The 13097-nt window shown below is 47.3% G+C and overlaps 1 protein-coding gene across 4 annotated transcripts in view; it reads right to left on the reverse strand.

Moving 5' to 3' along the window:
• The window catches only part of pak1 (p21 protein (Cdc42/Rac)-activated kinase 1), a 187426-nt gene that overhangs the window by 119113 nt on the left and 55216 nt on the right, over window positions 1-13097 (reverse strand). Inside the window, exon 2 of one of the 4 annotated variants that reach the window (XM_078402027.1) lies at window positions 11028-11143. The exons of 2 other annotated variants lie outside the window; for them this stretch is intronic. The gene's annotated coding sequence lies outside the window, so the exon portion shown is untranslated. Of the gene's footprint in view, window positions 1-11027; window positions 11144-13097 lie in introns of those variants that run through there. One more of the 4 variants, XM_078402018.1, reaches the window with a different exon arrangement.

Raw genomic sequence — 13097 nt, forward strand, 5'->3', positions numbered from 1 at the left:
TCACCTCCTCTTGGAATTCCCCGACTTGCCACAGAGGTGAACTATTCCTGGTTCTGGACTGTGGTTAGAAAATCACAGAATCACGGAGTGAATCACAGAGTTACAGAGTCATAGTGTCAGAGTCACAGAGCACAGAAACACCCCCTTTGGCCTAATTTGTTCATACCGACCAAAATACCCCCATCTACACTAGTCCCATCTGCCCACGTTTGGCACATATCCCTCTAAACCTGTTCATTTTTAAAATTTATCAGGCCACTGTTTATTGAGCTGAGTTCAGAGGGAAACACGATACGTACAACAGAACAGAATTCAATGCCCTCTGGTAATATTTCATAGGGTTATTGGGCAGGAGTCAAGATAACTGGCTCTCCCTCGCCTTACGGTGGAGCAGAGAATCGGTAAACAAGCCACATTTTCACTCTCCTATTTTCCGAATGCTGTGGCTGAGATTGGAGCCAGTTCACAAGAATGGGGGGCAGGGTTTGGTGGAGACGCCCCTCCAAATAAGGGAAGGGATTCCACACACCAGTAGGCCACATGTGTGGAAATGGTCGTGGTTGATTTTGTATAATTTTTTGTATTGAATACCTGTATTGAATGTATGTATGGCCTCCGAGAATGTCAGATGGAGTTTTGGAAGGAACATGTTTTTTATTTGTTTATTTCTTGAATAAAGTATTTTTTTGATAATAAAAAAGGAGTGATGATGTAAGAGGGCATGTTTAGGTCTTTGCAGAAGAATGCATGGGTTGCTCAGCCCAGAGTTCATGTACAATATTCCGCTTACACGTAAACCACTTCAACACTGGCATGGTGTTGCACCACTAAATCAGCCTCGGGCCATCTCATTCTGTTTACTGCTATTCAAACCTTTTCAGCCTCTGCTCCACCGCCTTCTCACACAGGGAAATGATAAGAGTTTAGACTTTAGAGATACAGTATTGAAACAGGCCCTCTGGCCCACCGAGTCCACGCCGACCAGTGATCACCCTGTACACTAGCACTATCCTTCACAAGAGGAACATTTTACAATTTTTTAACCAACGCCAATTAACCTACAAACCTGTACATCTTTGGAATGTGGGGAAAAAACTCAACTGACTCGTTGGTCTAGGGGTACAATTGTCGCTTAGGGTGCGAGAGGTTTCAGGTTCAAATCCCGGATGAGCCCTTATTTGGGTGGCACGGTGATGGAGCTACTGCCTTACAGCGCCAGAGACTCGGGTTCGATCCTGACTGCAGGTGCTTGTCTGTACGTTCGCCCCGTGACCTGTGTGGGTTTATCCGAGATCTTCGGTTTCCTCCTACACTCCAAAGACGTACAGGGTTGTAGGTTAATTGGCTTGGTGCAAATGTCCCGAGTGTGTGCTGGTCAAGAAGGCACAGCAACGACTGTTCTACCTAAGAACACTGAAAACGTCTGGTCTACCCCAACAGCTGCTGACGACCTTCTACCGCTGCACCATAGAGAGCATCCTAACGCATGGCATCCCTGTGTGGTACCTCAGCTGCACGGAGGCAGAGAGGAAAGCTCTTCAGCGGGTAGTCCATAGAGCTCAGAGGACCATCGGAACACAGCTACCAGCCTTGGAGGGCATCTACAACACACGATGCCTCAGAAAAGCCACCAGCATCCACAAAGACTCTTCACACCCCTGCAACAGTCTGTTCGAACTTCTACCATCGGGCAGACGCTACAAGGCCTTCTACGCCCGCACCTCCAGACTCAGGAACAGCTTCATCCCCAGGGCCATAGCTGCCATGAACCGGTCCTGCTGAGCCGGATGGTCACGTCGCACAGCGAACCGGCACAGACCTACTTGCACTTTATTCTGTTTTAAAACTGTTGTAATTTGTTTCATTGGGTTGTTTAAATGAATACTGACTAGCTAATTAATTTATTGCATCGTATGGGAGGCGCATTCCCAATCTCGTTGTACCCCTGTACAATGACAATAAAGATATATTGTATTGTATTGTAGGGTAGTTTTAGTGTGCGGGGATCGCTGGTCGGTGCGGACTCGGTGGGCCGAAGGGCCTGTTTCCGCGCTGTATCTCCGAATTAAATGAAAAACTAAACTAAACCCAGAGAAAACCCACGGGGAGAACATAAAAACTGTACAGCACCCATAGTCAAGATCGAACCCAGGTCTCTGGTGCTGTAAGGCAGCAACTCTACCGCTGCGCCACTGTGCCGCTCCATTGATAGAGGCACATGTTTTGCAGGTAAATTTTTTTTTTTAACATGAATTAATACTCTGGAGAGTCCGAAGCCAAGAGGAGATCTGGTAGAGTGTTTATAAAATTATGAAAGGCATAGATAGAATAAACAGTCAGAATGTTGACACAAAGAACTGCAGATGCAGGTTTACCACAACAAAAAAAAGAGTTGGAGTAACTCAGAAGGCCAGGCAGCATCCCTGGAGAATATGGATAGGCGACGTTTCGGGTCGGGACCCGTACTTCACGCTAAAGAAGGGTCCCGACCCGAAACATCACCTATCCTGAGATACTACCTGACCCACTGAGTTACTTCAGCACTGTGCATCTTTTGAACTGTCAGAACCATTCTCTCTGCTTTAAGATGAGAGAGACAAAGTTTAAAGGAGATGTGCCAGGCAGGGTTTTTTTTAAACAGAGAAAAGGGTGGGTGGGTGGATCGGGCCAGGGTGGCGGTGGTGGTGAAGGCAGATATGATAATAGCGTTTAAGAATCTTCTGGATTGGCACATGGATGTGCAGGGAATGGAGGGTATGGATCATGAGCAGCCAGAGGGAATTTAACTTCGTATCATGTTTGGCATGGGCCTGTTCCTGTACTGTACTATACTATGTTTCATTAAAATTCTGTTCACCAGATGAAGTAAAGACGTAATTAAGAGAAGGACTCCCATTTTCACAGCTGCGGGGCGCTTAAAAGGCAATTAATTACCTTTTCAATTAAAAAGCACAAAGTAATTCAGCGAGTCAGGCAGTATCTCTGGAGGACACGGCTGGACGATGTTACCGGTCGGGACACTTCTTAAGGCCTTTTGTAGTGGGGGGGGGGGGGGGGGGCGGTAAAGAGATCTGGAAAAGATGTGGGGCGGGACAAAGCTTGGCAAGTGATAGATTGAATGTGCAGGAAGGTCCTGCAGATGCTGGTTTAAACCGAAGGTACACACAATGCTGGAGTAACTCAGCGGGACAGGCAGCATCTCTGGAGAGGAGTGGGTGACTTTTCAGGTTGAGACCGTCTGAACCAGTCTGAAGAAGGGTGTCGACCCGAAACATCACCCATTCCTTCTCTCCAGAGAAGCTGCCTGTCCCGCCGAGTTACTCCAGCATTTTGCGTCTGTGTGAGTGAGAGATTGATGCAGGTTAGGAGGTTTGATTGGCAGATGGACAAAGCATAGAGATGAAAAGGAGACAGACACAAGGGTGTCGGACAAGGAGTCAAAGAGTAATATCATGGAAACAGGCCCTTCGGCCCTACTTGCCTGCACTGACCAACTTTTTCAGTCAGAGAGTTGTAAATCTGTGGAATTCTCTGCCTCAGAAGGCAGTGGAGGCCAATTCTCTGAATGCGTTCAAGAGAGAGCTGGATAGAGCTCTTAAGGATAAGGGAGTCAGGGGGTTATAGGGAGAAGGCAGGAACGGGGTACTGATTGAGAATGATCAGCCATGATCACATTGAATGGTGGTGCTGGCTCGAAGGGCCGAATGGCCTACTCCTGCACCTATTGTCTAACATGTCCCATCTACACAAGTCCCACCTGCCTGCGTTTGGCCCATATCCCTCTAAACCTACCCAATCCATCCACCTGTCCAAATGTTTTTTAAACGTTGCGATAGGGGATAAGAGGGAACATAGGAGGAAGGGGTTGCGGTATAATAAAAGGGGAAAGGGAGACTGAATAAATGGGAGAAATGGGGTACAGATTGGGGGCGGGGGAAGAGTTATTAAAATTGGAGAAGTCGATGCTCATTCCATTGCAGTCCACTTCATTATGTCAGTAAACAAAGCAACACATTTTTGCAGCCTGAAGAAGAATCTCTACCTGAAACATCATTCATATTTTGCTCCAGGGATGCTGCCTGACTCGCCGAGTTACTCTAGCACTTTGTGTCTTTCATTGGTATAAATTAGCATCTGTAGTTCTGTGTTTCTAAATTTTCTTGCAGAACAAGCTCTATAAACCGACACGGTGGCGCAGCGGGAGAGCTACTGCCTTACAGCGCCAGAGACCCAGGTTCGATCCTGACTATGGGCGGTTGTTTGCACGGAGTTTGTACACTGTCCTCATGACCTGCACAAGTTTTCTCGAGATTTCCGATTTCCTCCCACGCAGGTTTGGAGGTTAATTGGCTCGGTATAAACGTTAATTGTCCCTGTAAGAAAATAACTGCAGATGCTGGTACAAATCGAAGGTATTTATTCACATAATGCTGGAGTAACTCAGCAGGTCAGGCAGCATCTCAGGAGAGAAGGAATGGGTGACGTTTCGGGTCGAGACCCTTCTTCAGACTGATGTCAGGGGGGCGGGACAAAGGAAGGATACAGGTGGAGACAGGAAGATAGAGGGAGAACTGGGAAGGGGGAGGGGAAGAGAGGGACAGAGGAACTATCTAAAGTTGGAGAAGTCAATGTTCATACCGCTGGGCTGCAAGCTGCCCAAGCTAAATATGAGGTGCTGTTCCTCCAATTTCCGGTGGGCCTCACTATGGCACTGGAGGAGGCCCATGACAGAAAGGTCAGACTAGAGGAGGCCCATGACAGAAAGGTCAGACTGGAGTAGGCTGACCTTTGTCATGTCCCTAGTGTGTGTCGGACAGTGTTCGTGTGCGGGGATCGCTGGTCGGTGTGGACTTGGTGGGCCGAAAGGCCCGTTTCTCCGCTGTATCTCTAAACTAAACTAAGCCGATTTTACCAGGTAACTTTTTAACAGAGCACTCCCTCCTCTCCAAACAATAGTATAGTGTCCACCCTAACCTCCACTCATTGACCAATGGAGGGTGTGGAGGAAACATTGAGGTTTCCTGGGTGAGTGATATGAAAACACAATTAACCAGCCGTGGTTTCTGACCTAGATCAATATCTCGTGAGTTTTTCCTGCCATGCCAGTAGTTGTGAATATCAGATGAGAATTAGAAGCGATGAAGCTCACCATGAAGCTCAGCAATTCACTATCAAGCTCTTCTCCCTCTCCATCCGCATGGGCAGTGTAGGGAGCAGTGTTGCCAACTTCCTCACTCCCAAATACGGGACAAAGGGTGACGTTACCGCCCCGCGCCCCACGTGACCTCACCCAGCCAGCGGCCACGTGCTCCCACTCAACCAATGGCGGCCTCCCGGCCCGGTAGAGCAGGAGCACGTGGCCGCTGGCTGGGTGAGGTCACGTGGGGCGCGGGGCAATGATGTCACCCTTTGTCCCTTATTTGGGAGTGAGGAAGTTGGCAACCCTACTAATATGGGACAAGGGCGGTCCCGTAAGGGACAAACTAATTTAGCCCAAAGTACGGGATGTCCCGGCTAATACGGGACAGTTGGCGACCCTTAGTAGGGAGAAACTTCAGATGCTGGTTTAAACCGAAGGCAAACATAAAAACCTGGAGTAACTCAGAGGGTCAGGCAGCATCTCTGGAGAAAAGAAATAGGTGGCATTTCGGGTCAAGTGCATGTGATTAAACAGCCTGCCCAGAGAGTCACACAGCACGCAAGCAGGCCCTTCAGCCCATCAAATCCACACTGACCTTCAACCATCCAATTTACACTATTCTTTCACTTTTTTGTGATCCCATTTTTTGTTCTCCCCATGTTCTCATCAATATTCCCCAGATTCTACCACACATCTGTGTATACTTGCAACTTACACAAACCAATCAATCGAAGGATGTATTTCCGATCTTCCAATCTACCTGGTTGTGCACTTTGCACTTTTTCTGCAGCTGTTACATTATATTCTGCACTCATTTACTTTCTCTTTGTGCACTACTAGCGGTACGTTTAGTGTAGGAAAATAACTGCAGATGTTGGTACAAATCGAAGGTATTTATTTACAAAATGCTGGAGTAACTCAGCAGGTAGGCAGCATCTCAGGGCGGCACGGTGGGACAGCGGTAGAGTTGCTGCTTTACAGCGAATGCAGCGCCGGAGATTTAGGTTCAATCCTGACTACGGGCGCCGTCTGTACGGAGTTTGTACCTTCTCCCCGTGACCTGCGTGGGTTTTCTCTGAGATCTTCGGTTTCCTCCCACACTCCAAAGACGTACAGGTATGTAGGTTAATTGGCTGGGCAAATGTAAAAATTGTCCCTAGGGTGTGTAGGATAGTGTTAATGTGCGGGGATCGCTGGGGGGCGCAGACCCGGTGGGCTGAAGGGCCTGTTTCCGCGCTGTATCTCTAAATCTAAAAAAAAAACGAAATCTAAAAAAATCTAAGAAGGAATGGGTGACGTTTCGGGTCGAGACCCTTCTTCAGACTGTACGTTTGACTAGCTGTACGTTTATATGGTATGATGGTACTCGTACGGTATGATTTATGCTGTGGTAGATCATGGTGTGATGGTGTTAGTGAAAAACTGTTCTGTATATATCCAGGTAAATCATTCCATGATGACAAGTTATGCATATAATTTCTAAAAGACAGACTGCAACAGTATCAGGCAAAGATTGAGGAATTTCAAGGAAAACAAATTGGAAGAATATAAGTGATAATGGTTTAAAAAAAAAAGAAAAAACACTAACGGGCAGCACCGTGGCTCAGCTGGTAGAGTATCTGTCTCACGTTGCCAGTGAACTGGGTGCAATCCTGAGTTTGGGTACCGTCTGCGTGGAGTTTGCATGTTCTCCCTGAGACTGCGTGGGTTTCCTCCCATATCCCAAAGTCGTGCGGGTTTGTAGGTTAATTGGCCCTCTGTAAATTGCCCCTAGTGTGCAGGGAGTGGATGCGAAAGTGGGATAACATGGAACTAGTGTGAACGGGTGATCAATGGCTGGTGCGGACTCGGTGGGCTAATGAGCCCGTTTCCGTGCTCTGTCTCCAAACTAAAACTAAACTAACAAGGCTCATTCAGATTCAACACGAGAATGAAAAGTGACACCATAATTGTTTGAAGTGTTAAAATCAAACACACAGATGACCGAGCAGGTTCAGGTCAAGAAAAAGTGAATCAGACCCAAACAAACAGATCAATAAATCAGCCTGGCTCAGTGATTGCCTGCTATGCCTCTTTTAGAGAGGAATGGCAGGAATGTAATAGAGACTGGGACCCTCAGTTTCACAGCACCGACAAAGTCCAACAGTGACAACATTTCTCTCTTCCACAAAATTCTGCAGCAATCAGAGCTCAGGAGTTATGGACTTGGAGCCAAGGTCACTCTGTACTAACATGGGCAAATGGGACTACCATAGATGGGGCATCTTGGTCAGCACAGCAAGTTGCGCTGTAGGGCCAGTTTCTGAGCTATTTGATTTCTATAACTTGGGCGGCATAGTGGTGCAGCGGTAGAGTCGCTGTCTGGAGTTCATAAGCAGTGAATGGAAGTTGTATTGGAACCACAAACGTTGCATAGCTTAGTTTGTGGAACTGGAATTTTGTATACACTGGAATTTAGAAGGATGAGAGGGGATCTTATCGAAACATATAAGATTATTAAGGGGTTGGACACGTTAAGAGGCAGGAAACATGTTCCCAATGTTGGGGGAGTCCAGAACCAGGGGCCACAGTTTAAGAATAAGGGGTACGCCATTTAGAACGGAGATGAGGAAAAACTTTTTCAGTCAGAGAGTTGTAAATCTGTGGAATTCTCTGCCTCAGAAGGCAGTGGAGGCCAAGTCTCTGAATGCATTCACGAGAGAGCTAGATAGAGCTCTTAAGGATAGCGGAGTCAGGGGGTATGGGGAGAAGGCAGGAACGGGGTACTGATTGAGAATGATCAGCCATGATCACATTGAAAGGTGGTGCTGGCTCGAAGGGCCGAATGGCCTACTCCTGCACCTATTGTCTATTGAGAGATACAGTGTGGAAATAGGACCTTCGGCGCACAGGGTCTGCGCTGACCAGCGATCCCCGTACACTAGCACGATCCTACACACTAGGGACAATTTGCAATCAAAGCTAAATAACCTGTAAACCTGTATATCTTTGGAGTGTGGGAGGAAACCAGAGCACCCGGGGAAAACATAGGTGGTCACGGGGAGAAGGTAAAAACCCTGTACAGACAGCACCCACAGTCAGGTTGGAAGCCGGGTCTCTGGCGCTGCAAGGCAGCAACTCTACCGCTGAGCCACTGTGCCGCCCAATCTCCAATCTCCCAAATATTTGGGCTCAGAATGTTTTCCAATCTACACTATTTAATGCCAGACAACACGTCTGAAAATCTAGATTATATGCAGAGGAGGAGCAGGGAAGAGCTGGACAACATCTGTGTACATACAGGAACTGCGAAGACATTCTGGACGATGTTGCTGAGGGGATGCGTGTGGGTACAAATCCAGATTAAATCAGCGGGGAATACCACGGGTAACAATGCTGGAAGGGAAGCCAACCTTTGCTGACATTAGCTATCTTTGGCAACGTGTTGTGTTAAACTTCTCAAGTAGTGCAAAAAAAAAAAAAAAGGCATATCTAGTTTGAACCAATACCTTCCGTGCTGAACTCACGCAAGATTTTATTATATTTATACATTTCAAACTTGTCATAACTTGCTGGTTACCTGAGGAAGAGATTACCACCCAAGACCATCAATTGTATCCCTTGTTCTTTGTCTGAACTGGAAGGGAGATTAATAAGAGGAGTTCGGAATATATGACAATAAAACACTCTTGACCTGACTCCCCAGGAGCAAGGATGCTGGTTTACAAAAGAAAGGTGCTGGAGTTACTCAGCAGGTCAGGGAGCATCCATAGAGAACATACCGAACAGTGAAAAGTCTGAATCGAGATGGATGTGGAGAGGATGTTTCCACCAGAGGGATATAATAAGAGAATAACTGCAGATGCTGATACAAATCGAAGGCATTTATTCACAAAATGCTGGAGTAACTCAGCAGGTCAGGCAGCATCTCAGTAGAGAAGGATGATCTAGATAGAAAATCGTATTAAAGCCTTCCTCCGGAAGCATGGAGTAATTAGGTGGATTCTCTCCAAAATATTGACCTGTTTTCTTTTCTGAAGCTTTAGGTTTATTTTTATTCCTCTGAAATGACTTAAAACTGGATATAACGTTCCAGCTCTATCCAATTGAAGGTACTGTTGCCGAGAAATGTATTTTTGGTTGGGATTGCTAAATGAGCTATTTGGCTGTATCCGAGAGTTGTACTCTGCTTCGACTGAGGTTGCTATTGTGACTGGGGAGGAATTTCTGGGCACAAGTTTTCTTTTTAGAATAGAAGGATGGGCCGAATGGCCTAATCCTGCTCCTATCACTTATGAACGTGAATTTATGAAGGACGTACCTTTAGAAAGGAGATGTTTCTTTGATCAGAGCATTGAATCTGAGCAATCCATTGCCACAGATGGCTGTGGACGATGCCATTGTGTATTTTTAAGGCAGAGACTGACAGATTCTTGATTAGCAAGGCTGTAAAGGGTTACAGAGAGAAGGCAGGAGAATGAGGTTGAGAGCGAAAGAAAGATCAGCCATGATTGAATGGCAGAGTAGACTTAATGGGCCGAATGGCCCAAGTCTGATATGGCTTACAAATTTATGGAGGTACATTTCAGAGTAGCACATTGCCAACCAGACCCACATTCAAATTATATTGCTTGCTAATCAACGTGAATCAAAGAAACTTTGATGTCGGCTGATAGCCTGACCGGCACAGATAGCGGAAATCATTTGACATTCGTCTTGTCCAGACATGTTACTTATCACATCTGATACCGAGACAGACCGTTGCCTCCAAGGAAGAGACACGTTTTCAACTTGTCACAAAGCTGCTAAGCCATGAATCTCAAAGAAATATTAAAATGCAGTGACTCCTTTGATTCAAAGCAAAACATTCCACAAACATCAAAAGCTAGTTTTAAGAGGAAATATGACTTAAAGGAAAAAGTCTGGAAAGCTGTAGGAAAACAAGTGACAGGGGGACGATTACAAAAGACAACCAGTGAGTCAGCACAATGAGTCTATGCTGGGTCAGTCAGCTGTTGAGGGAGTGCAGCGTAGATTCACGAGGTTAATTCCCAGGATGGCGGGACTGTCGTATGTTGAAAGAATGGAGCTTGTATACACTGGAATTTAGAAGGATGGGAGAGGATCTTATTGAAACATATAAGATTATTAAGGGATTGGACAGGCTAAATGCAGGAAACATGTTCCCGATTTTGGGGGGGGGGGGTCCAGAACCAGGGGCCACAGTTTAAGAATAAGGAGTAGGCCATTTAGAACAGAGATGAGGAAAAATAACGTCTTCACTCAGAGAGTTGTAAATCTGTGGAATTCCCTGCCTCAGAAGGCAGTGGAGGCCAATTCTCTGGATGCTTTCAAGAGAGAGTTAAATAGAGCTCTTAAAGATAGAGGAGTCAAGGGATCTGGGGAGAAGGCAGGAACGGGGTAGTGGTTGTGGATGATCACGGTGAATGGCGGTGCTGGCTCGAAGGGCCGAATGGCCTCCTCCTGCACCTATTGTCTATAGTCTATAGGTTCAGGTCGTGGGGAAAATGACCGCGGGCATCAATTGGAGCACAAAGGACATGAGAATTAAGGGGTGGCACGGTGGCGCAGCGATAGAGCTGCCGCTGCCTTGCAGCACCAGGGACCAGGGTACAATCCTGACCACGGGAACCGTCTGCAGGGAGTTGGTGGGCTCTCCGAGACTTTTCTCAGAGTGCTCTGGTTTCCTCCCTCATTCCAAAGACGGGCAGGTTTGTAGGTTAATTGGCTTCGGCAAAATTATGAATTGTCCCTTGTATGTGTGTGTGTGTGTGTGTGTGTGTGTGTGTGTGTGTGTGTGTGTGTGTGTGTGTATGTGTATTCAGACTTTCCACATACAACTCTAACTGTATCGCCCAAAGCCACTGCATTTCGGAGCCTGCCTCACCTTCCGCAATAGAAAGCTGGAGCCTGCATGCTCTGATCACGAGGGGACAGACGTTGCTATAGCTGCAATCCGTTGACGTTGTAAAGGTCAGTAACTTCCCAGCTCCACCTGAATGACTGTTAACGGGAATAATTAACCATCAAACAACTTATGACCTGCAGCAGATATTTGGTGTAGTCAGCCATGAATGGTTTGAAGAGTCCTGATCTGGAACTGCAAACATTGCACAAATGCAGCAAAACGAAAATAATTACCGCATACTGGAAATGCACCGGAGTGGAATTGATTCTAGTCTCCAGGGGTCTGAGAGATGTACATTTCATTTCTGCCATACACGGATGATGTATGGTCAGTTTGGCGAGAGTGCAGAGTACTTTCCATGTAAAAGAAGCTTGCTTTCATATTTAAATCTCCTCCCTACCTCAAAAAAAGACATCAGAGCTAAAAGAACAACATTGTTCACAAAATGCTGGAGTAACTCAGCAGGTCAGGCAGCATCTCGGGAGAGAAGGAATGGGTGACGTTTCGGGTCGAGACCCTTCTTCAGACTGATGTCGGGGGTGGGACAAAGGAAGGATATAGGTGGAGACAGGAAGATAGAGGGAGATCTGGGAAGGTGGAGGGGAAGGGAGGGACAGAGGAGCTATCTGAAGTTGGAGAAGTCGACGTTCATACCACCGGGCTGCAAACTGCCCAGGCGAAATATGAGGTGCTGCTCCTCCAATTTCCGGCGGGCCTCACTATGGCACTGGAGGAGGCCCATGACAGAGAGGTCAGACTGGGAATGGGAGGGGGAGTTAAAGTGCTGGGCCACCGGGAGATCAGTTGCGTTAATGCGGACCGAGCGCAGGTGTTCAGCGAAGCGATCGCCGAGCCTGCGCTTGGTTTCGCCGATATAAATAAGTTGACATCTAGAGCAACGGATGCAATAGATGAGGTTGGAGGAGGTGCAGGTGAACCTCTGTCTCACCTGGAAAGACTGTTTGGGTCCTTTGATGGAGTTGAGGGGGGAGGTAAAGGGACAGGTGTTGCATCTCGTGCGGTTGCAAGGGAAAATGCCCGGGGTTGGGGTGGTTTGGGTAGGAAGGGACGAGTGGACCAGGGAGTTACGGAGGGAACGGTCTCTGCGGAACGCAGAGAGGGGAGGGGATTGGAAGATATGGCCAGTGGTGGGGTCCCGTTGTAGGTGACGGAAATGTTGGTGGATGATATGTTGGATCCGCTGGCTGGTGGGGTGGAAGGTGAGAACGAGGGGGATCCTGTCCTTGTTGCGAGTGGGGGGAGGGGGAGCAAGAGCGGAGCTGCGGGATGTAGAAGAGACCCTACACTTCATACACTTCACCTCCAATTTCCATCCTGCCCTTAAATATACCTGGACTATCTCTGACATCTCCCTCCCGTTTCTGGACCTCACCATCTCCATCACAGGAGACAGACTAGTGACGGACATTTACTACAAGCCCACCGACTCGCACAGCTATCTGGACTACACTTCTTCCCACCCGGTTCCCTGCAAAAAGTCTATCCCCTACTCCCTTCTCCAACTTCAGATAGCTCCTCTGTCCCTCCCTTCCCCTCCTCCTTCCCAGATCTCCCTCTATCTTCCTGTCTCCACCTATATCCTTCCTTTGTCCCACCCCCGACATCAGTCTGAAGAAGGGTCTCGACCCGAAACGTCACCCATTCCTTCTCTCCCGAGATGCCGCCTGACCTGCTGAGTTACACCAGCATTTTGTGAATAAATCGATTTGTACCAGCATCTGCAGTTATTTTCTTATAGAACAACATTGTTGTCTGAAGAAGGGTCTCGACCCGAAACGTCACCCATTCCTTCTCTCCTGAGATGCTGCCTGACCTGCTGAGTTACTCCAGCATTTTGTGAATAAATACCTTCGATTTGTACTAGCATCTGCAGTTATTTTCTTATACACATTGTTGTGGAGGGAGGAACTGCAGATGCTTTTATAAACCGAAGACACAAAAAGCTGGAGAATCTCAGCAGGTCAGGCAGCATCTCTGGAGAAAAGGGAATAAATAGGTGATGTTTCGGCTTCCATTCATTTACCGAGA

Source organism: Rhinoraja longicauda, chromosome 7 (assembly GCF_053455715.1).
Source record: "Rhinoraja longicauda isolate Sanriku21f chromosome 7, sRhiLon1.1, whole genome shotgun sequence".
NCBI lineage: Eukaryota > Metazoa > Chordata > Chondrichthyes > Rajiformes > Arhynchobatidae > Rhinoraja > Rhinoraja longicauda.